Source organism: Thermobia domestica, chromosome 11 (assembly GCF_964235325.1).
Source record: "Thermobia domestica chromosome 11, izTheDome1.hap1.1, whole genome shotgun sequence".
NCBI classification, from domain to species: Eukaryota; Metazoa; Arthropoda; class Insecta; order Zygentoma; family Lepismatidae; genus Thermobia; species Thermobia domestica.
The window spans coordinates 268,121,300-268,146,180 of record NC_137464.1 but is presented as its reverse complement, the minus strand read 5'-3'; the positions used below and the strand labels follow the sequence as shown (position 1 = coordinate 268,146,180).

The following is a 24,881-nucleotide window of genomic DNA, read 5'->3' as shown; positions in this document are numbered from 1 at the left end:
GAATATATTACACGAGCAATATGTGAGAGAATAAAAAGATATTCTCCTAATAAATTAGTCGGAACAAATAAGATGATTGAACAATATGTGGAGAGAGAGAATAAAAGATGTGTAAAAGTTTATGTGATACGTACTGGGATCGAACCCGGGACCCTTAACACTATTGGTGAACGTTGCATTGTACGGGGATTGAACATGGGACTTTTAGCATAAGAAATGAATGCTGTATTGTACGGGGATTGAATATGGGACCCTTAGCAACAGAGGTAAACGTTGCATTGTACGGGGATTGAATATGGGACCCTTAGCACCAGAGATGAATGATTTATTGTACTGAAAATGAGCCTGGTACCCTTAGCACAAGAGATGAATGCTGTATTGTACGGGGATTGAATATGGGACCCTTAGCAACAGAGGTGAACGTTGCATTGTACGGGGATTGAATATGGGACTTTTAGCACAAGAGGTGAACACTGTATTGTACGGGATTGAATCCGGGACCCCCAAACACCAGAGATGAACGCTGTATTGTATTGAGAATGAGCGTGGTACCCTTAGCACCAGAGGTGATCGCTGTATTGTATTGAAAATGAGCCTGGTGCCCTTAGCACCAGAGGTGAACGCTGTATTGTAGTGGGATTGAACCCGGGACCCTCCAAGCACCAAAGGTGAACGTTGTATTGTACTGAGAATTATTGCAATTCTTACCTGTAAATTGGCGAAAAAAAACATATGGGAAATACGAAATGTGTGTGTGTGTGTATGATTTGAATGGATTATTTATTTATCGTTTTATTGATTTGTTTATTCATTATAGTTAACTTCGTGTTTACAGCCAAGTTTGAAATACGGAGCGAGTGAATTGTTCTTCCGTCTCTGAGAGAAGGCTAGCTTAGAATGAACACAATTTTATTTTTGTAAATGCCATTACTGCCGGGTTGTTGCCTTACACGCTTTCCCCTTGCTTACGTTAGAACATTGAGTGGTGACACAGATATAGAATGTCAATGTACTTTCTACTTTTATTTCCGCTTGTACTGGAATAACCTTAGACACTTTCTCCCTTGGCCATGAGAAAACATACTGAAATATTTTTCCATTAACTATGATTGTCACTGCTATTCTTATCGGCAGTGATGAAGAAGACAGATAGAAATTTTATGTTTCTTCCCCCTTTAGAAGATGTATTTTTGTGGCAATATCTGATTTTGGCAGAATATCTAATATCTGATGAAAGTTTAACATGTAAGCATTTTCCTTAATTAGATGAGAACCGTACATAGCTGCAAGCCAAAAATGTTGATCGATACCCTGTCTGAATGAGATTTCTCCAGCGGTTAACGAACTTGTAAATAAGAAATTTTTAGATGTCTTGCTGTAGCGGACATGATGACTTTATTTATTTATAATTAATGAAATCGGGTTGAAAACCCTCTGAAAACATGATGCTTGGGGAGGGATATAATGAAATCCTTCTATATATATATAGTATTGAAATAAAGTTTGTTATTATTGTTTTTACACAGCTCCATAGTGTGTGTGTGTGTTGATCTTTTGTGTGTTGAACTTTTTTTCGTCAGTGATTTTAACAGAGCGAACTCTGATTTTTTAAGGTGAGAACTTTTTAAATGCCATGTATTATTCACTTAATTATAATGAAAGTTTTTTGAATAATTATTGGAAAACTACACGATATGCTTCTGAGAAACATTATCGGAGGAATAAACCTACGACCATTTGTAATCATGCAAGAGGGACATTATTATTATTATTATTATTATTATTATTATTATTATTATTATTATTATTATTATTATTATTATTATTAGAAGCTCATTCTTATTTGCATTTTTCATGCTTGGTACACAAGCTAATAGCAGCTACGCTGCGAACTATTAAAATATTTTATTGCTTCGTGTTATTTTTTTATTGGGGCGTGTTATTTAAAATAACACTCGTTTTTAAAATAAGAAGCTCGGAACACTTGCAGTGTGAACCTACAAATAAAAGGTCTAAAGACGGGCCATTTACTTGTAGAGTTTTTATTTGCTTAATTATAGGATGCTTAATTACAATATGTTTGATTCATTTGTTACGATTTTTAACTGTTATACCGATCACTTTAAAATCAGTTATACCTAATATATATATATATATATATATATATATATATATATATATATATATATATATATATATATATATATATATATATATATATATATATATATATATGTACGTTGCACAGATGGGACTTGAACTGTTTAAGTAAGTTCATTTGCCAATAGATGGCATAAAAGTACGCTTTGGCAACACAACTGATAATCTTTTAGGAAGGCAAATGTTTGAACTAAGACTAGTATTTCCAGAAAGAAATGTTTTAGTCTTGGGGGGGGAGCGCTTTTCCCCAACATTATCGTGTTTTAATAGTAAATATTACTGAATGTTAGTTATTTGCGTGGGTGCTAGCCATATAACACATACATTAGCTTTAATGTTAAGAAAGAAAATTTTACGGAACCTCTAAATACACTGATTATTGAACATTGTCTTTTGATTTGAAAATGTGTTGTGTATCCGTGAAGTAAAATGAAATGATGTCCCTCTAACTAAGGGGGTTTTGCATGTCAGATAGATTGCCTAGATTTTAGCAATATTATAGCAAAAGAGAATTACGTACGACTATTGTAACACGTAGCTATAACTGGCTGGGGCCATTTCCCTTACTTATAGGTGACCCTAGATTTAAACAGTATTGTATTACAAGGAAGCAAAAAGAGAATTATGTAGTCCTATTTGTAGCACGTACCTATAACTGGCGGGTCCCTTCCCCATTAGTCACAGGCTTACTTAGAAAAAAAAAATGAAATGAAATTTTTGAGTCCCACGGTTATGTCAGTTAGGCTAAAGGAGACGGTGAAGATGTGAGATGAATCTTTTATATTGCTTCGCTTTACAAAGAAAGCTCTTAAAAGTATGAAGAAAGTGGGAGGAAACGGGAGAACCCCGAGAAAACCCACGCACACGGTGTTTGTTCACCACAATTTATAAAAAATAAATCCAAACAATGTTTGTCATGAAAAATGTTGAAATATTTGGTGCGAGCTGGTATTGAACCCGAAACCCCACTCACCAGAGGTGAACGCTTTACCATCGAGCCACCGCGGCCCCCGGGCTTACTTAGATTTTAATAGTATTATAGCAAAAAAGAGAATTATGTATGCCAATTGTAGCACGTAGCTATAACTGGCGGGGCCCATTAGTTATAGGCGACCCGAGATTTAAACAGTATTATATTATAGCAAAAAGAGAATTATGTGGGGCTGGTTTTACCGGTTGAGGGCATGTTCCCCATTAGTTAGTTCCTACAATTGCGTGTTTTTCTGAATAGGTAATAACATGATGATAATTATGTTCAACTGAAGGGTCATATGTGTTGGTGGGTCCCCCTTAGGGATTTATAATATAATGAACGTTTGGTGGTTTACTGATAGAAGAAGAATCAACTATGCCCTCACAAATTATGTTTTATTAACAGAACACAACTGCGAGAAGGGTTTTTGGTACTTATTTAATGCTATCAGTAGTATTTAATGGCTAAAAAAGAAATATATATCATACTGTACCTTTAAAATATAAATATATATTCAGGACTAATAATAAATACGTCAATACGATGCACGAAGGTAAACTGAAGTAAAGTTAATTTAAAATTTCTCCGACAGATGTCACTGTTAGTGGTGGGAGGGGAGAACACTTGATAGAACATGATATAACATGTATTTGATGTGTACGCTTATCATTTTTTCTTACGTCGGCGTGCGTTAAAGATCACAGAGAAAAGCTTTCCTGATTATTAAACCTATTTTAATAGTATTAAATAAAGTATACAGGATTACCACTATATTTATTGAGACCTGTTTTATTACAGACATTGAAGCTGTGCTAAGCGTTGTGGTGCTAGCAATTATATATATTAAAAGTACCGACTATCCCAGCTGAGATTTCTTCTTTTTCTTTTTGTGGATTGTGAACGGAGAACTAAGCCTTGAAAGGTATGTATTTCTTATGGTTATTATTATGATTTTTTTAAAAAAGAAAGAAATTATATAGTTTTTTTAATTGTACTTGACATGTATTTAACCAATATTAATGAACAAAGAGAAACTCTCACTCTCTTTCTCTCTCTCTCTCTCTCTCTGTGTGTGTGTGTTTGTGTGTGTGTTTGTGGATATTTTTTTAATAGAATAGTTTATAATTCAATATAAGTGAATATATTTAATGATTTTTCATAAAGTAACTTGATTGATTTCTATTTACATATCAATAATTAACTAAAGATGATTAATTTTTCTTTTATATGATATTATCATGTGAGCGTTGCTTAAAAAGAAGTATTTATTGATCTTTTTTTGTTAAAGTGGAGTTGATTACTCAAAATAGTTTTTCTTTGTTTTATTTTTAGATGGATTTCTTCTGCCCGACTGAAGAAATAAACCTTATTGATGAAATCTACCTGCAAGAGGTCTTGCGCGGTCTCAACGAGTACCCTAGGGTTTTTAGCACGTGGAAAGCCATTATGGAATTAAGCAGACTTGGCCATAGGGGAACGGTGAGATGCGAAGCCATATTGCGGACCCTTCGTGTCTTTGAAGGTAATGATATACTACTTCTCCAGCACTGTGTAAGCAGTGCTGACGTACTGGATTTGTTTGTGTACGGTTTTTTCCGTAGTAAAGAATCATATGAATTGGCTCTAGATAAAGTTATGTATTTATTAGCTTGTGGGGAAGGTCAGGTAGATAGGATAAATGATACAGAGTTATCTGAGTTTTTTGATTTTGGCTCGCGATTTGCTTTGGAACCATGCTTAATCCCATCTGAAAATAATAATGCCATAGTCATGACCCCTCAAGAAACTCATAACTTGAGTCCTAATAATTTATATTTGTTATCAAATGAAGATTTAGCTTTCCTAAATGATAAAGCAGATGGGATTGGCAATTTAAATTCCGTTGAATTACCAATTGAAGAAGAAATGGGGAGATTGGTTGAAAATGCGGACAATGCTGTGGTTATACCCACGCAACAGGTTCAGGGAGAAAATCCTGTATACAACCCAGCTCAATATTGTGTACAGGATAATCATGACTATGGGAACCAATTGATTTTTTCTCCCCAGCCTGGACCATCATCTGCTAGTGTCCCACCAATGGTTGGACATGGCAACATAAATAAGAATAGTGCAAGTAGTACTACTGGTAGTCATAATAGTGGTAGTACAAGTGGTAGTAGTAGTGATAATAATAATGGCGGGGATAATCAAAGAAATAGTAACTTCGAAGTTGTAAGACAAAGCAGACAAAGGTTTCGTAAGTTTCATCTTACGGGCCATGAAATTGTCGTCAGACCTGTGGGTGATGAAAGGAATATTAATAACCCAGAGGCCTATATCGAGAGTTTAATCGATTTTGCGTTGGAACATGTGATTTCCAATGCACGCCCCATGGACTACATTGGTTTATACGTTGAAAGTAATAATAGTACTAATAACAAACCAGTGTATGTCCCGTTTAGAAGAAAGGACAATTTCACTGCTAGAACAGTCCTCACTTCAATCGAACGAGTACTAAATTCGAATGAAGTGTTCCTTTTAGGGGAAGAAGTATTGTTTCGATTCCATATAGCAGAGAATTTGCACGGACAAGGAAGACCTAATGCAATGAGTGCTGTCCAAAAATACTGCAAATACCAAGATTACTTGGAAAAGCGATTAATTCGCATTGAAAATAAGAATATGTACTGCCTCCCCATGGCCATAATATATGGAATAACAAAACATACCGCAAGTAGTAAAGTTTTATATCATTTAAAAACAAGAGATTATAATAAGTGGCTTTTTAAAGCAGAAGTTCTCTGCGAAATGGCAGGAGTTAACGTTAAAAGTAAGCAAGGTTGTGACATCTCTGATTTGGACCTCTTTCAAGCATATTTCAAAGGGGAATATCAAATCGTTGTTTATGAGGAGGTTGAAAAGAATAATCGGGAATATATAGTACGGTACCCGGGAGAACACGCAGAAAATAAGATTTTTATCCTATATCAAAGAGGTAACACTATTGGACATTTTGAACCCATTCGTAATATTACAAGTTTTCTTAGCAAACGGAAGTATTGTTATTATTGTTTGGAAGGTTATGATGAAAGATATCATGCACACAAGTGTAAAACTCGTTGTACTTTTTGCGAACATACTCACGAACGGGACTATACTGCAAACAGAATTAAATGTAATGCATGCAATAGAGAGTTTGCTGAGGGTATTTGTTTTGACAGCCATCGGACACGTAATAAAGCGGCTAAATCCGTATGTGATAATGTAAAGCTCTGCATCGATTGTGGTATCATCTTTGATAAGAGGGAGCGAAAATCTGAACACATGTGTGGTGAACATTTTTGTTCAACATGCCGCGCGTATGTTGATACAAATCATACATGTTTTGTTCAGAGACAGCAACCTGTTCATACGAAAAGGTTTATGTACATTACCTATGATGTAGAGACGATGTTGAAGGCGCCGAATGAGCGCGGTGAAAGGGAACATGAAGTTGTACTGGTGTGTTGTCATCATGTATGTCACGTGTGTATAAGGAAAGGTATCGATGAGCCTTGTAAAACGTGCGGTGACAATATTGGAAATCGTTCGTTTTCTTTTAAGACAATGACGGATTTTATTAACCACGTGTTAGTAGAACGTCCTGTCTTTCAGAAGATCCTGGCGATCGCTCATAATGCATCCAGATACGATGGTCTCTTCTGTCTTAGAACTCTAATAGATGACCAGCATATTGTACCTAGTGTTCTTATTCAGGGTCAAAAGATTTTTAATATTAACATAGGTAACCGTATCTTTTTTCGCGACTTTTTCCTCTATATTGGTGCTAAATTATCCAAATTACCGAAAACGTTAGGCCTTAATCAAAATTTAAAGAAGGGAGATTTCCCATATTTGTTTAATACTGAAGAGAATCAAAATTATGTCGGTCCCTACCCTCCGCTTAAGTACTATGACCCTGAGGGACGAAGCACAGAAGAAAGAAAACAACTGGAGGCCTGGCACCAAGAACGTGCGGAAAGTGGCGAGGAGTTTAACCTGCAGAAGGATATGTTGGCTTATTGTAAAAATGATGTTAGAATTCTAACAGAAGCGGTCATCAAATTTAGCGATATTATTGAAGAGAAAACGGAGGGTTTGCAATGTTTCATAACATCATCAACCATTGCAAGTCTTGCAATGCGTACATATCGTACCTTGCACTTACCGGAAAATACTATTCCTATCATTCCCGCGTTGGGATTTCATCATTAGAACAAGTATAGTACAAAAGCTATGCAATGGCTTATGTATATGGAAGACCAATTAGGGATAGAAATCCAGCATGCTAGGAGAGGTGGGGAAAAGTATATTATTAGGTACAAGGTCGATGGATGGCACGAAGGACTCAACGCTGCCTTTGAGTATTACGGATGTTTTTTCCATGCCTGCCGCCATTGTTTTCCCTTTAATCGTGACGCGGTTTTGCACGATGCACAAGACTCGTACAATACGATGGAAAAACGATATGAGCAAACCATGCGCCGCCGTAAGTACCTGAAAAGTATAGGTGTAAACCTATATGAAATATGGGAATGTTCTTGGGATAATAAGGTAAAGACGGACAAGGAAGTGCAAAAGTTTGTTCAAGAACGTTGTACTAATCTACCTGATTTTCTTATTCCTAAGAACTGTTACAACGGTGGTCGCACGGAGGTCTTTCGTTCTTACGTCAATTGTACGAGTGATGAGCGTATTTATTATGCCGATGTAACTAGCCTTTACCCATGGGTAATGGCGCGTAAACCTATGCCGGTTAAATCACCTAAGATTTACACGGGAAAGGACTTTCCAGATGTGGAAAGTATTCACGGTGTAGTCAAATGCACAATTGTCCCTGCAAAGGACCTCCATTTTCCGATCTTACCATACGTTGCGGGAGGTCGATTACTTTTCGGCCTTTGCCGCACATGTATGGAAGAAGAAAACACTAATGAATGTACTCATAGTGATGCTGAGTGTGCTCTCACAGGAACATTTGGTACTCCAGAGTTACACCTTGCTCTTAAAAAAGGTTACAAAATAATCGATATACATGAGATATGGGAATTTGAACTCTTAGATCCTGAAGAGGGGAATTCAGGTGGGCTGTTCGGGACCTATGTGAATTCCTTCCTTCAGATGAAGCAGGAAGCCTCTGGTTTTCCTGCTTACTGTACCACTGAAGAAGACAAACATAAATATATCGAAGAATATTATGCCCATGAAGGCATACGATTAAATTATGATAATATTAGGACGAACCCTGGATTGAGGCAATGTGCGAAACTATACCTCAATTCATTGTATGGAAAGTGGGGGCAACGCACAGATATATCACAGAGTATAATCGTTAGTGATGAGGTCACATTTCTTAGGTATTTAACTACGGCAAGGTATGAAATTCAAAGTGTGATACCAATTGATGATGACCATCTCATTGTCACATACAGAGACATTGAAAACGAAAACGTTCCGTTAGCGTTTTCTAATGTGATACTAGCCGCATTTATTACTTCGTGGGCTAGACTTAGACTTTACGAACTACTGACGACTGTAGGACCTGACAGAGCAATCTACTGTGACACTGACAGTATCATGTACCTACAGAAAAAAGATGAGGAACCCTTGTTACCGCTCGGAAACTATTTGGGAGATCTTACAAATGAAATTCCTGAAGGTTGGGAGTTTACAACCTTTATAGGTCTTGGCTGTAAAAACTACGCAATGCGGCTAACAAATGCCCAAGGGGATGTTCGCGATATATTCAAAATTAGGGGGATAACACTAAACGATAGAACCTCTCAAAAAATTAACTTTGAGAGTTTCTATAAATTAGTGTCTGGACAATTAGAGTCCACAGTAATAGAAAACCCAAACAGTATCGTTCGTAGACCGGGGTTCCGTATCTTTAGCTGTAGAGAGACAAAGACACACCGTGAGGTCAACAAAAAACGAAAACGTATTGACGAACCTGACGTAACTGACGATGAACCAGTACAAAAACGTGCAAGTGTACCTTACGGTTATAGACCCACGAATGAATGAATGTGAGTTGTATGAATGTCTCTTTTTTTTAAAAAACAGCTCGTATGCACAGCATAACCGTTCTTAAAAATATTTAATTTATTCCTAATTTATTTTAATTTATTCATAATTTTTTTTTCATTTCAAGCTTTAATTTCATATACCAGTGATTTTTTTATTGGTTCGTATACCAGAGCAGCTGCGCTGTGATCATTTTTATTTGTTCGTTTGCTGTGCAAACAATATATAAACTAGTCATTTTAAGCTTTAATCTTATATCCCAGTGATTTTTTTTATTGGATTGTATGCCAGAGCAGCTACGCTGTAAACTTGTAAATAATTCGTTTGCGGTGCAATTTTACTTGGTACGCTTCTTGTAGAAGCTCATTTTATTTAAATTTTCGTTTCGAAATTCAAGCTTTAATTTTATCTTTTTTATTTCCTCACATGTTCGAAAATATGTGAATGTATGAGTGTGAGTGTGTATATAAAGCAGAGTCTCTATTGTATGCATTCATTTGATTACAAGATGTTAAAGTTTCAACATCCCTCTACTATTTTAATTGCTGGTCCTTCAAGGGCTGGTAAAACTTGTTTTGTAAATCGTTTACTTAATGAATGTGATCAAATGTTTAGTATAAAATTTAATGATATTGTTTGGTGTTATGGTGCAGTAATACCAAAATTAGATGCAAATGCAAAAATACGTTTTGTAGAGGGAATACCTGACGTGAATAATTTTGAAATTAAAGAAAATTCATTATTAATACTTGATGATTTAATGTCGGAAACTAATGGCGATGTTGCTAATTTATTTACAAAGTATGCACATCATAAAAAGTTAACTGTAATATTTATTATTCAAAATTTATTTCCAAAAGGAAAACATGCACGTGATATTAGTTTAAATGCACATTATATTATAGTATTTAAAAATCCACGTGATAAATTACAAATACAATATTTAGCAAGGCAAATTATGCCTCGGTATAGTAAAGAAGTCGTAAGTGTGTTCGAAGAAGTAACACGGGAGCCTCACACTTATTTATTATTTGACTTGACACAAAAAACAAACGATGCATTGCGAATACGTACAAATATTTTTCCGAATGAAATCATGCATGTGTACGCTAACGTAAAAGACATGCATACAGAAATTTTAGTTTAGTCAGCATCAAGATGTTGAAGGTGAAACAACACTACAGCACGCTCCGTGCTCTGTGCAAATGCAAAAATGCAAAACGAAAACAAATTTTACAAAATGCTTCAGGGGATTTAATAAGAACAATATCTCAAGTAGCTAAAAACACAATAAAAGGAAACATTCCTTTAAATTCTCGTCAGAAGCAACGTTTACGTAGACATAAAAAGATCTTACGTGCTCTATCTCAGCAGCGTACTGCATTGAATAAAAAGAAGAAGTTGTTACTACAAAAAGGTGGTGCGCTTTTACCGTTAATCTTGGGACCACTTCTTGCAGCAGTAGGAAGTAGTATTTTCAGTCGTTAAATATGTCAGAGTTACGTAAAATGATTTTAGTTCCTGAAAATGCTGTACATGAAATTCAATCAAATCTTAAATCCATAGATTCACATCAGTCACGTTTAGATGAAGAAATGAATAATATCTTAAAACGCCGTGATCTTAGTGTACAACAAAAGTGGAAATTATATCAACAAGCTTTGCATCGTTATTTACAGTATACATCTTCTTCACATAAGCCTATTACTTTACCTATCATTCAAGAAGAAGAAGAAGAAAAATTATCATCAAGTTCCAAACAAGATAGCAATACTTCTATTTTACCATTTGTATCAGACATTTTACAATCAGTACCGAAAACACTTCGTAGGAAAACAGATCTATTATTAAAACAGTTGACAAGTTCTGATAAAATTCAGTGGGATAAGTCTGGCATTGTACGTATTCAAGGAAAAACAATACCAGGTTCAAATATTATAGATTTAGTAAATGATGTTGTTCGTACAAGAAAATATTCAAGAAATCCTTTAGGTATTCATGAATTTAAAAATTTATTAGAAGATCTTAATGTTCCTAAAGAATTTATTGGTACACCTATTAGCACACCAGCATCAAAAGTGAATAGTAGTAGTAGTAGTAGTAGTATTAGTAGTAGACAACGTATTCGTAAAGTAAGAAAATCTACTAGTCCTGCAGTAGTTGCTAATTTATTTAAACAGTGGAAAGAATATAGTATGTAAAAATGACAAAATTATCAAAAATATATTATGATTATTCAAATCCTGATTCTGTATCAAGTATACAAACATTACAACGCAAAACAAAGTTATCTAAAAAGAAAATTAAAAATTGGTTAGCTTCTCAAGATGCTTATACACTACATGCACCAGCTCGTAAAGTTTTTGAACGTAAAAGTATTATGTTAGTGCACCAAATGAAACATTACAAATGGATTTAGCAGATATGCAAAATATTGCAAAGTATAATAATAATTATAAATATATATTATGTTGTATTGATATTTTTTCACGTTACGCATATTGTGTCCCGTTAAAAACAAAGAAAAGTCCTGAAATGGTAAAAGCAATAACAAAAATTTTTAAAAATTTCAAGTTACCCGTGTTTAACGTACAAACAGATTTAGGCGGTGAATTTTATAATCGTCATGTAAAACAATTGTTTAAAGAATATGAAATTAATCATTATAGTGTTCATTCTGAAATTAAATGCGCGTTAGCAGAACGTTTTATACGTACATTAAAAGAAAGATTGTATCGTTATTTTACTGCAAAGAATACTTATCGTTATATTAATGTATTAGATCAAATTGTAAAAAATTATAATCATTCATACCATTCAAGTATTAAAATGGCACCTGCACAAGTAAATGATTCCAATGTGAATCAAGTGTGGGAAACATTATACGGAAATAAAAATAATAAAAAGAATATAACATGTAAATTTAATGAGGGTGATTATGTACGTGTTAGTAAGTATAAACATGTATTAGAAAAAGGATATTTACCTAAATGGTCACAAGAAATATTTATTGTTGACAAATGTATTAAGTCAGATCCTCTCACTTACAAATTAAAAGATTGGAACGGTGAAGAAATTAAAGAAATATTTTATGCACAAGAATTACAAAAAGTAATTATTAATTCAAAGAAAACATATCTCATTGAAAAAGTATTAAAACGTAAAAAAGGGTGGATGTATGTAAAATGGTTAGGATATCCATCAAGTATGAATTCGTGGATTAGATCAGATTCTATTCAGTCTGCAAAATGAATTCGAACTTTACACACGACTTTTACGTTACTCTTCCTTCAAATGCAAGTAGCAATCTTTTTGATAATAATACCACATCATCATTTCGAGTTAAATTGGCACAACCTATTGATTTAAGTGATGGGGAATGGGGTGTTGCATTAACAGAAATTAATATTCCGTGGAGTTTTTACAATGTCGGTGAAAATGAAGAAATTATAATTACTAGTGTTATCGATGATAAAGTTGAACGCTACCATGTTCCAATAACACCTGGATATTATTCATCAATTGAATCAATTCTACAATTAATTCTTGAAAATGTTCGTATGTTACACTATTTACAAAATAAAAATCAAGTTGTTATTAAACATTCTTTAAAATTAGAAGATCAATGTATGATTGGTGTTACACCAGGTTTACAACAGATTTTTGGATTTATTAATGAAAATACGCTTGATGTTAAAAATGTTATATACACAAAAGTTAAAAATGTTGATTTAATATTAGCACGTGGAAAATTTCCATGTGATTTAGATTATAATATTCCCAATACAATTAATGTTTGCATTGATATTGTAAAACAACAACAAAATATAGGTCCATTAGTTCGAAAACTTAGTGTATATAATGTACAACACGGTCATGTAAAATCTTTTGTATTTCACACACCACATTATGTTAAAGTTGAAAAGAAATATTTTGATACAATAGAAGTAAACTTAAAAGATGAACACGGGTTAAAATTACCATTTCGTTTTGGAACTTCAAACCTAACACTTCACTTTAAACGAAAATGATTTCTGAAAGTATTGATGATAGTTTTTACATTACATTAGTTTCAAATGCTAGTGCTGATGTATATCCTACAAATAGTCCAACACATTTTATTAATCAATTAAAAAATAATATTCGTTTATCAGAATCCGATTGGTATGTAGGATTAAGTGAAGTACATATTCCATTAACATGTTATAATGTTACCGCGGGTGAAAACGTTATATGGTACAAATTTAAAAATGCAGAACCTATGAAAAGTAAAATTCTTGTTGGATATTATCCATCCATTCATCATTTACTAGAAGAATTAAACGCAATATCGAGTTTTATAAGATTTAGTTTTTCAAATGTTGTACATGTTGAATGTGATGAACATGTAGAATCAGTTACATTGTCGCCTACATTAGCTTTACAATTAGGTTTTTCTGAAAAATCAGATCTTGTAAAAGAATCTCATGGATTCAAACAACCATACATAGATATCGGATATCCACATCAAATTTTTATTTATACAGATATTATACAATATCAATTTTTAGGTGATACAAAAGCACCATTATTACGTATAGCAACAATCTCTGATATTAAATATGGAAAAGTTCAAACAATTACATTTGAAGATATTCATTATATGCCACTTGCAAAATTTTGTTTTAATACAATTGAAATACTATTGAAAGATCATGCAGGGCGAAATTTGCCATTTCGTTCTGGGACACTGACCGTAACACTACATTTTAAACGCTCTCCGGCATCTTCTAAATAATAATAATAATAATAATAAAATGAGAGCAAGACGTGTTACTTATCATCGTGGGCGCGGAATTCCATATTTTTCAGGACCTGTATATCAAAGGGGATATGGTATAGGTAGTTTCTTTAAAGGATTATTTCGTTTTGCTTTACCATTTCTTAAACAAGGTGCAAAAACTGTAGGACGTCAAGCATTACAAACCGGTATGCAAGTTGCGGGTGATGTATTAGAAAATCGACCATTTAAAGAATCGGTTCGTGCACGTGTAAAAGAAGCTGGTAATAGTTTAAAGACAAAAGCAATTAATAAAGTTGGACAGTTGCTAACTGGTAACGGCAAGAGACGGTCACGCAAGAGGAAAGCTCCTGCAATTGTAAAGTTTGGACCAGCAACAAAACGTAAACATATACAGGACATCTTTTCATAATGGCGTTCCTAAATTCAAATAGTTTTGAATGTTGTACCAATGAATTTGATTTCTTTTCTATACCAATGACACAAACAGCTATTGAAGCAACTACAAATGCTGAATATCGTCCTATTTCCACATTAACCTCAGAAGGACCTATTGAATTTGTTATTCCAGGAGAAACAGGTGAATTTATTCATCCTGCATATCTATATCTTTATGTACGTTGTAAAATTACTAAAGCTGATGGTACAACTTTAGCTGACGATGATGTTGTCGCACCCGTAAATAATTTCTTACATTCTTTATTTAGTCAAATTGATATTTCGTTAAATGATAAATTAATTAGTTCTTCATCAGGATCTTATCCTTATCGTGCATACATTGAAACATTATTAAATTATTCTCATGATGCTTCTCAAACACATTTAGCATGTGCCATGTGGCATAAAGATACTGCAAAAAATTTTAATAAATTAGATAATACAAATGCTGGTTTCCAAAAACGTGCTAATATGGTGAAAAATAGTAAATTTTTGAAATGTATGGACGTCTTCATACGGATATTGTAAGTTTAGATCGTATGCTTCCTAACAAAGTAAGTTTGCGTGTAAAACTACATCGTAGTAGAGGTAATTTTTGCTTAATGTCTGCTGAAAATACAAGTTATAAAGTTGCACTTGAGGAAATTATTCTTCATGTACGTCGTATTGATGTAGCTGCAGATTTAGCTATGCAATTAAATACACGAATGGGTTCGGAAACAGCCAAGTTACCTCTGACGAGAGTGGAAACAAGATCTTATACTATACCTGCACAAGTAAAGTCTTACAGCCTTGATAATCTTTTCCTGGGTAATGTTCCTAAAGGCCTGATTATTGGTTTCATCTCCAACACAGCCTTCAATGGGAAATCACATCTTAATCCCTTTGAATTTCGAAACTTTAACGTTAACAAACTGCAATTACAAGTCGGTTCAAAATCATTTCCTCCCAACCCCCTCACACCTGATTTTAATAATAATTTATACCTTCTAAGTTACTATACTTTGATTTCAGGTACTGGTATATATTATCAAAATTATTCACATACTGTTACTCTTGATGAGTATCCAAACGGATATGCTCTGTATGCATTTATTCTATCTCCAACAGGAACTTTAGATGATAATACGTGATGTAGTACGCGATTCCCCTGTAAATTTAAAAGTATCATTTTCAGAAACTTTAACTGAACCTGTTACATGCATTGTGTACGCACAATTCGATTCTTTAGCACAAATAGACAAAGACAGAAATATTTATACTGATAACACCTTCTAATTTATTTAGTTGAGTACAATGCGGGTTGTTGTTCACTTCTCGGCGTATCATGATAACGAAGATGAGTTTATTATAAAAGAGCTAGCCATTGTAAATCCTGACGTTCCCTTTTTTCAAAATTGGGTTTTTAAACCACCACCTTTAAATAACTTATCTGAGCCAATCATAAGCACAAACAAATATCTAGGTGAGAATGTGTATGGCATTACCTGGCACGAAGGGGATGTAGAATATTCACATCTTAAGGAAATACTTCAAACATATTGTTCAAATACTACAACCATATACACATACGGAATAAATAGAAAGTGTTTTCTTCAAGAAATTCTTCAAAGAGAAGTTACAAATTTGGAAGAAATAAACTGTCCAAAGTATACTGCATTAAGTTTTCACGTTCATCGGTGTGCACATAATAAGCATCGTTTCGGACAATATAGATGTACTGTTCATGAAGCATTACTGTATAGTGAATATGTGAAAGTGTATGATTATGTGTTACATGTGAATAACTGTGATAATTACATACCTACTACAATTAAAAAAATAATCTTCATCATGTATAGTGATGAATTATTAAAAGTGTTAGTAACTGATAAAGTGACTGGTGCAAGTGTTACTGGAATTTACCCTATTGACAAACTTCCTGTAACGGTAAAACCTCCTGCAGCACTTGTGATTAATCTTGATACATCTGATTCTGCTGGTTCCCACTGGGTTGCAGTGTACATCAATAAGAAAAAACATGGGTACTACTTTGATAGTCTTGCTATGGACATTCCCAAGGAAATAAAAAACTTTTTGTCGAAAAATACTAAAATGTACTTTACAAATATTCAACAATATCAACATGATAATTCTGTGTTATGTGGTTATTTTGTCCTATATTTTCTGCATCATATTATTCGCACTCAATCATTTGAAAAGTGTTTAAAATTGTTTAACAAGAAAATTTTGAAAAAGAATGATGCCATTGTTTATAAACATGTAAACAAATTTTTAAAAAGAAAACACAAATAATTTTTTTAATTTTTTTTAAATTTACATTTTTAATTTACAATAAATTTTTTTAAACTTACACCCATGCATTTTATTTACAATTCCTCATTACAATCTTGATAATGCATTAGTTAATGCTGTTGATCTTTCATATTTCCACCAATAATTCAACTGTTGTGCATTACGATATGCACATCCTGATTTCTTTACAATACTTGTGTGAAAAGAACAATATTCATTAAATGTATTTCCACATAATTCATTTAATGAAGGACAATGTTTTGTTTCTAAATCAATGACATTATCTAATGCAAATATTCTCTTAATCCAAAGAGATTTCTCTAAACCTTTACAATAAAAGGTTGAATTCTTTGCGCATAATTGATATACAAGGTTTCGTATGCATGATACAGTATATCCAGTTTTGCTATTCCATTTCAATCCATGCAAATTTAATGTTAACCAGTCAATTTGTTTTTGACATCCTAGTGATAATAAATTATATTCAACTGGTGATTTTACCAAGCAATGGAAATTTACTGTATCATCGCATGCAGTTAAACAAAACTCACGAATAATAAATTCGTTATCAGACATTTTAAAACCTTGAATATCAATAATATACTGATTTACACATGGTGAAATTTCATTTGTATGAAAAATAAAAAACGGAATTATCTGTCCAACAAATTCTGTATTTTGTAAAAGATCACAAGTTTTATGCATAAAGCATCGAAATGAGATTTCACTATGTTCTTGTTCAAACACTTCAAAGAGTTCACTAAGAGTTTTGTCAAGAGATAAATACTTCACTGCAAATGATCCAGTATTATGAAAATGTCTACATTCATGAGGAAGATGTAACTTGCATTCCACGCATTCCATTGGATTATTGTTGTGTAAGTATACTTTTATAGTTTTTAATACACAGTTCACATTAATGTTTTCACCATTACATAACACACATGAAACACTAGCACTATTCGAATACATTTTTTCAATCTGAAATATTCGCTTTCCGTTTGTCTTTTCTTATGAAGATCTCTAGTAATTCCGGTAAATAGTCTGTATCACTTAATAATTCCACATAGGCGTCATAAAATTTTTCTCTTGTTAATAGTCCGATAATATGCGTGTTTGCGTACAAATAAAACACATCATCTTCAACACTAGGACTTGCTATAATACTCCAAGCGCGGGTTTCCAATAATTCTGGACGCGTCGTCATACAATCATGATCAAAATCATGATTAGATCCTGACGTACAACCCTCACATATTAGTGTTTCATTAAAATTCCATTTTTCAATAGCCTTCTTTATACATTCGCGAACCACTTTTTCACTATTACAACAACAATCTAAAGCCCAAAATCGTGATGTTCTTGATAATACCATTGGAGATAATGGCGGTGTTGGTGAAACTCTTAGCACTGGTGAATCTATTGCATCAAAATCAAATTCTTCATCTGACGATGATTCGTATATTTCTGTTTCAGCATCAGATATTGCTTCAATATTGCTATTGCAAAGATCCTTCTTCTCATACGACTGCATGATGTATCTTTATATATTTTGTCTCTTATAACCTGTATTTAAAGTATTTTCATAACCGCAAGGTAATCACGTGTTCGGCATTCCCAACATTAAAGTTATTTTTATTAGTTTGTCCCCAATTTCTGATGTTCTACGTCCGCAATCTTTCTTTTGTTCACCTACCGCGGCGCCAAAGTTATTTCTATCAGTCTGGCGGAATTCTGTAATGTTTACCAAACGTGTCAACGGTCTTCCTTTGTATTTAAATTCAAGTTTTAGCAAGCACACATCATCACTCCTACCCAACCGGTTTTCCAAAAGCGCGCGAAAAGTTCAGTTCATGTATTAAGTTCATCAGCAACAGACGTACAAAACCACGCTCTGTATATGTGCCGGCATTACATATCATACCAAAGTATACATATTTTATACACAACGTCTTTCAGACGGAAAATCCATAATGTGTCCCGCATGAATAAATATTTCCCTCCCATCATACAGTGTTCACTTGCGATGCTAAGGGTCCCGGGTTCGATCCCCGTACGTATCACTTAAACTTTTACACATTATAAGTGTTCTCACCTTCTTATTTTCCAAATTATTTGTAGGTTCCCATTTTTAATATGTTCGCAAATTTTAAAATATTTTCGAAACAAGTTTCTCTTTATGAGATTTCATAGAAATCGAACCGTTAAATATATTAGGAGAATATCTTTTTTATTCTCTCACATATTGTTCGACAAATCTTTTATTCTCTCACATATTGTTCGACAAATCTTTTATTCTCTCACATATTGCTCGTGTAATATATTCAATATTAATTTAATCACTACTGCGCAATATTAATTTAATCACTACTGCGAAAGTACGTGATACAAAATGACGTATCAACAGATTTAATTCAAATTTCCATTATTATTTTTAAAAATAGCCAGTATAAAGTCTCTACAGACACGCATACAAACTCGAAAAAGACCACATCACCTTTCCATGTCAGCACAACTAAAAAAAGAAATATAACAACTTTCCAAACACACGTAACCATGTCATCAAACCCTAATGACCTAACACAACAGGCTGCCAACACAGCCCATGACTTTCTATATTAATTATAGTACATAACGGTACCCGTAGAATACTTTGTCTGCAACTACTGTATGTGTTGAGAACACGCGAAGAAAAAAATGTCGAGGAGAGTTATTATGGTTATGCCTGTGTGTGACTCATGCAATATTACTGAGTATGGTGTTGTTGAAATGACAATTACCTCACGGAAAGAAGACAGTGTTAAATTTCTTCAGGAGCATGGCGTGCTTCCTGTAAGTAAGTTGTGTTCCAAATGTTGTAGGGACGCGTTTTTTTTTATAGGGAAAGGAATGTGTTTCGCTGTCAGAAAACATGTTTCATTAGAAATTCGAAGAGGAAGACGAAGTGCTCCTTTTCCTCCTCGCTTTTCAAGGGAACGTTTTTTCCTAGGGCTGAACTCGATTTTTTAACGGTGATGCGCCTTATGGGTTACTGGTGTTTGAATAGTCGTCCAAACATCAGTAATGCTACTATGAACCTGAATATTTCCAGACCAACATGTGTCGATTGGTTTAGCTTTTGTCGTGAGGTTTGCGTCTGCTGGGCTATGGATTCCTCTACTAAACTTGGGGATCCAGGGATAACAGTTCAGATAGATAAATCCAAGTTCGGGAAACGCAAAAATCACTGTGGTCGTATGATCGATGGCACGTGGGTTTTTGGAGGTTACGAGGTTGGTTCTGGCAATGTATTCATGTGTGTCGTCAAGAACAGAAGTGCTGAAGAGCTGTTGGGCTTTCTTCAACAGTGGGTTAAGCCTGGCACAACCATTCATAGCGACTGCTGGAAGTCATATGATAGGTTGGCTGAGGTGGGATTTCAGCACTTGAGTGTGAATCATAGCCTGAATTTTGTAGATCCCGTTACTGGCGCTCATAAGCAAAATATCGAGCGGTTGTGTCGAGACGCGAATGACAGCATTCCGAGATATGGGAACAAAAGGCACCATTTCGTCGGACATCTGGCCTCCTTTCTTTTCAAGAAAAAGTATCCCCTCACAACACGGTTTCACAACTTTCTGTTGGAAGTCGCTCGGTTGTATCCTCCAACCATTTGAGGTATGTGAAAATGAATGCTTCCTGGCCCTTTTTCTCCTTTTCGTTGCATTTCTGAATTTGGCCCTTGTACTTAAATGTGTATCCCTGTAGTGCCCTTATACTTAATGTATGAGTGTGTGGGGGGGGGGGGGATTGAACGCATATCGTATGTTCCGTGCACGTTGATACTTCTTACTGTTGCACTACGTACAAAATTGATTCTATTTCATGTAAAAGTGGTAATAGAACACATAAGAAACGCAAATCACGCTGTATTCTCACTCCATATTGGAGTGTGAATACAACATGATTTGGGTTTGTTGTGTGCCCTATTACCTGCTGTACATGATATAAAATCAATTTTGTAGGTAGTGCAACAGTAAGAAGTATGCTCGTGCACGGAAGATGAAAAGTACCTGTTCTTAACCATTACCCCTTATAAAACGTTCTCTTTTTAATAAATTAAAAAAAATTGTTGATATGATTTTACTCGGTGATTCTTAAAAAGATAGAAGTTAAATAATTTTATAACGATTACTCGCTAATAATTGATTCTAATTCTATCAAAAATAATAGTTATTTGTCATAGTTTGTCACGATATTCTGACATATTTAAGTAATTTTGAAGCAACGTGTGTTTAATATTTAGATAGCGGCTATGAATTACGTTAATATGAGTTGCTAATTTCAACTGATTCTGCTCCAAGCAACTAACTTTCGTCGTATTTCTGTGAACTCCAATCAAAAATATGTATCTCCGATATGTCTTTTAGTAACTTATAAGATGTGTGTATTTAATGCTTATGAATGTAGTTCTGCTTGTTAAGTCTATATATAAAAGAAATATGGTTAAAGAAATTACTGGATAAATACCGAGGATATGAAATACTATGGATTTTGTACTATGTAATTATATGCAGCAGAACATGTAGTTTGACAGATTGCCGACAAATGATATGGAATTAAAAAACGCCATAACGGAAGATTGAATAATAGTCTTAATCAACATGTATAAACATAAGTTTACAGTTCATGTCATCTAGATTGTAGTCTACTTACACCTTTTCTTGCTTCGTCCTTGACTGAGGTCCATTCCCTTATCTGCAGTCTTCTTCTAATATTAAATAACCGTGCGTAGCTCGAGATGCGTCACAGCGATGGAATCATTTAGGAGTAACACATACTTGTTACAAGCCTTGTGATAAAAACTTGCATCCCGTCCCAAGGTACAATGCAACGCAGGGGCGGATCCAGGGGGGCGATCGGGGCGATTGCCCCCCCCCAGAAGAGGAAACTTTCTTATTTTATATATATAAATAAAACCTATCCCAAAATTTGGAGCCCTTAAAAGTAGCAGTATTACAACCCACCGCCCCCCCCCAGAAGTCGGTCCTGGATCCGCCCCTGATGCAACGAATATTATACACAATACCTGTTACCGTTGCATGCACAGAGAGGAGCTTTTCAAGACAAACTCATAAAAACGTAACTTAGGAGCGCTCTCGCCCTTCTCTCCATCGAAAACGACGTGGTTTCTTGCTTTGATAGAAGAATTTAGTCAACTGAAAAGTTCCAAAGCTCTTTAATAAAGTAAACATTCTAGTTTCCTGTGTTTTATTTTAGAGCAGTTTTCGGTTCATCTTATAACAACAGTTGTTTTACACAAATGCTTACCAAGTATGTTTGCTCGAGTGTCTCCAACCCAAATAGTAGGGCCCCACGGCGCTGACTTGCCAAGGGCCCCGCAAGAACAAAGGCCGCCTCTGTCCAGAGATGGAGTGGGTCAGTGGGTCAAGTGGATCAAGTTTTCTGAGTTGGTCAGTGGGTCGTAGGCCAACAGGATATGACCCACTCTGACCCACCACCCACCATGACCCACTGCGACCCACCGACTCAGTATGATTTATCAACCCACTCTGCTCACTGCATTGTAGACAGTATCTTCTGGAGACTGGTAAATTTGTCTTCGTTTCACTTTCAACACCATTTCCCTTCCTTTTCCATTTGTTTCTGTCTACTTACCTGAGGTGAGTATATCTAAGCAAGTGAAAAAAGAACTTCAGGCACTTTTGGATATTGATATTTTTAATAGTAATAATAACAATAGGACTTACACTACAACTTGGCTTTCGAGGCCTGTGAGTTTTTAGAGGAGCTAACTACTGGAAAAATACATTTTTGAATCACTGTAATATATAAATTATTATATAAAAAATTGAATGTAACTATGTGTGCCTGATCATCACGATCAAATTGCAAAGTCAAATGAAATTACTTTTGGTATATAGTTAGGCCTTAATCCAAATTGGGATGTTATATTGCTTTTATTATAATGCATAATATCCTAAGGAGGTAGTGAGTATCCGAATTTTTGCGAAAAAAAATGAGTATCTCGCAAGCCGTTAAACTTACGGAGCTGAAATTCAGTGTATTAACTCTTTATTGAAAATAAACAGAATGTATCCTAGCATTTCTTAAAATTATCATTTATGTGGGGGGATGGCACTTTCTATATATGGAAAGTTGGTAGTGAGTTGGTTTGTAAAAATGATCGAAAACGGCCGATGTTATTTAAGAAAAAAAATCAGAAACTAAAAATACAGTGCTTGGCTTCATATATCCAATGCTTTCTACTATAATAATTGCTGAAGCTTATGATTATTATATGGAGCGCTTACAGCACAGGACAATCAACCCATAAAGTTATGAGAAAATAGACATAAAATTTGTACTGTAAGCTTAGTTACACGGAAGTTTTAAGTTTGGATTGTACGCATAATTATATGGAAAATTTTACACTCTTTTTCCCTTTACGTTGGTCTACTTACCTTGATTTAGAACTTTCAAATTTCATCCCTTTTTCCACTGAAAAGTATCGATAATTCAACAAGGAAAAAATTATACTATGATAATTTAATTGAAATTCCTCGTAATTTGGCACAAGGCAAACAGCAGTGTGGTAATTGAAGGGGAAGAAGGAGGGACATTCCCATTCATCTCTGAACACTTTCCAGGAACATCGTTCCCTTTCGCTTTCTAGACGGGGGAGGAAACTTGGTAATGGCATCAAACCTTCATGTGTAATTACAAAAATTAAATTTATAAACAAATAAGAAATCATCAGTTTATCAGGCTTTAATTGATAATTTATTCACAAGATTCCCTATCGAAGGCGTGGTAGATGAAGTTTCTGTTCTCCATGAGTCGACATTGCCAACTGACATGGTCGATATGGAAAATATGTTGTATGGTGATAGAGAGATGATACATCTTGCTGAGTATTTCAAAACTGACTAAGAAAAATCGTTATCAGACTTAAGTCTAGCAAGCAGATTGTCGATGAGGAGTTGCAGAATCGGGTAGAAGTATTATCAATTTGCACGACAGAGTGCGAACGGGGATTTCCCCTTATGAATTTATAGATGACTGATATTAGAAATAGAGTAAGTGCTCAAATATTGTCTAACTTGTTGTTCATCAATATTAATGGTCCACCGCTAGACAAGCTCGAAATAGACGAGCTACTTATTTCTTGGCTGAAGGATGGACATCATTCCGCTGCGGATGATTTAACACGAAAAAGTTACCAACAGGAAATAAACCCGATTTCAGATTTGCTTTAAGGTGGAAAATTACGAGTTATGGAAAATGTATACTTATATTATTAATGGCTTATTTGTGTTATTCAACTTTGTACCAAATTTTTAGTAAGTCTCTTCTTTGCTTTAGGTAAACTACTTTGAATAAATATTTATAATAATTGCAATTATGCATATTTGTAACTTAAATTTAACATAATGTTTTAGTGATTACACAAACTACAATTATGAGCATATTTTATGGAGATGCTCTCACATAGAATACCCGAGCATCTTTATACACTATGAAAAACTGGTTTTTCAAGTCTTTTGTGAAAAAAAAAAATACTGTGAACTGAGAAACCATAACCTTTTCCATATTGTACAGGGGTATTTTCCTGCGAATAGAAGTTTCTTGTGGAATGCGTTCAGAAATTAACACTTGCAAGAATATTCTCTTAGTAAAAGTATATTTTAGGCACACACTAATTTCCCCCACCTCGAACTGTTTCAGTTTCCTCACTGACAAACACTTTATCATTTTATATCATAAAGGTGAGATCCACCGTTATTCTAACAGAGTGGTGCTTGAGCGATTGACTAGAAATTCAAACTCCGATTAGTGACAATTTCACTTGTTTTATTACAAGTGTAAACTCTTTAGTCATTTCAGAAGAGGCCGTGGATCGTGTTCAGAGCTGATGACGATGGATTTTGGTGAGTCAGAGTAAGTCACAGTGGATTAGTTCATGATGGGTGGTGGGTCAGTCGGTCGTGGGTCACGGTCGATGGTGGGTCAGTGGGTCGTGGGTCAAGTTTACATTGAGCCACGCCAACTCTGCCTCTGTCTAAGCGTGCCACAACCATCTTTCTGTCTCATCAATGAGAAAATCATGCTCAATTGCTGGACCTTCCTACTCATTTCGCCAGTGAACTAGAACATTTGGGACCTTGGTGGCTCAGTGGTAGAGCA

The 24,881-nt window shown here is 34.5% G+C and overlaps 1 protein-coding gene across 2 annotated transcripts in view; it reads left to right on the top strand.

Moving 5' to 3' along the window:
• The window catches only part of LOC145665074 (uncharacterized), a 128,617-nt gene that overhangs the window by 15,042 nt on the left and 88,694 nt on the right, over window positions 1-24,881 (top strand). The gene's annotated exons all lie outside the window — the stretch shown is intronic.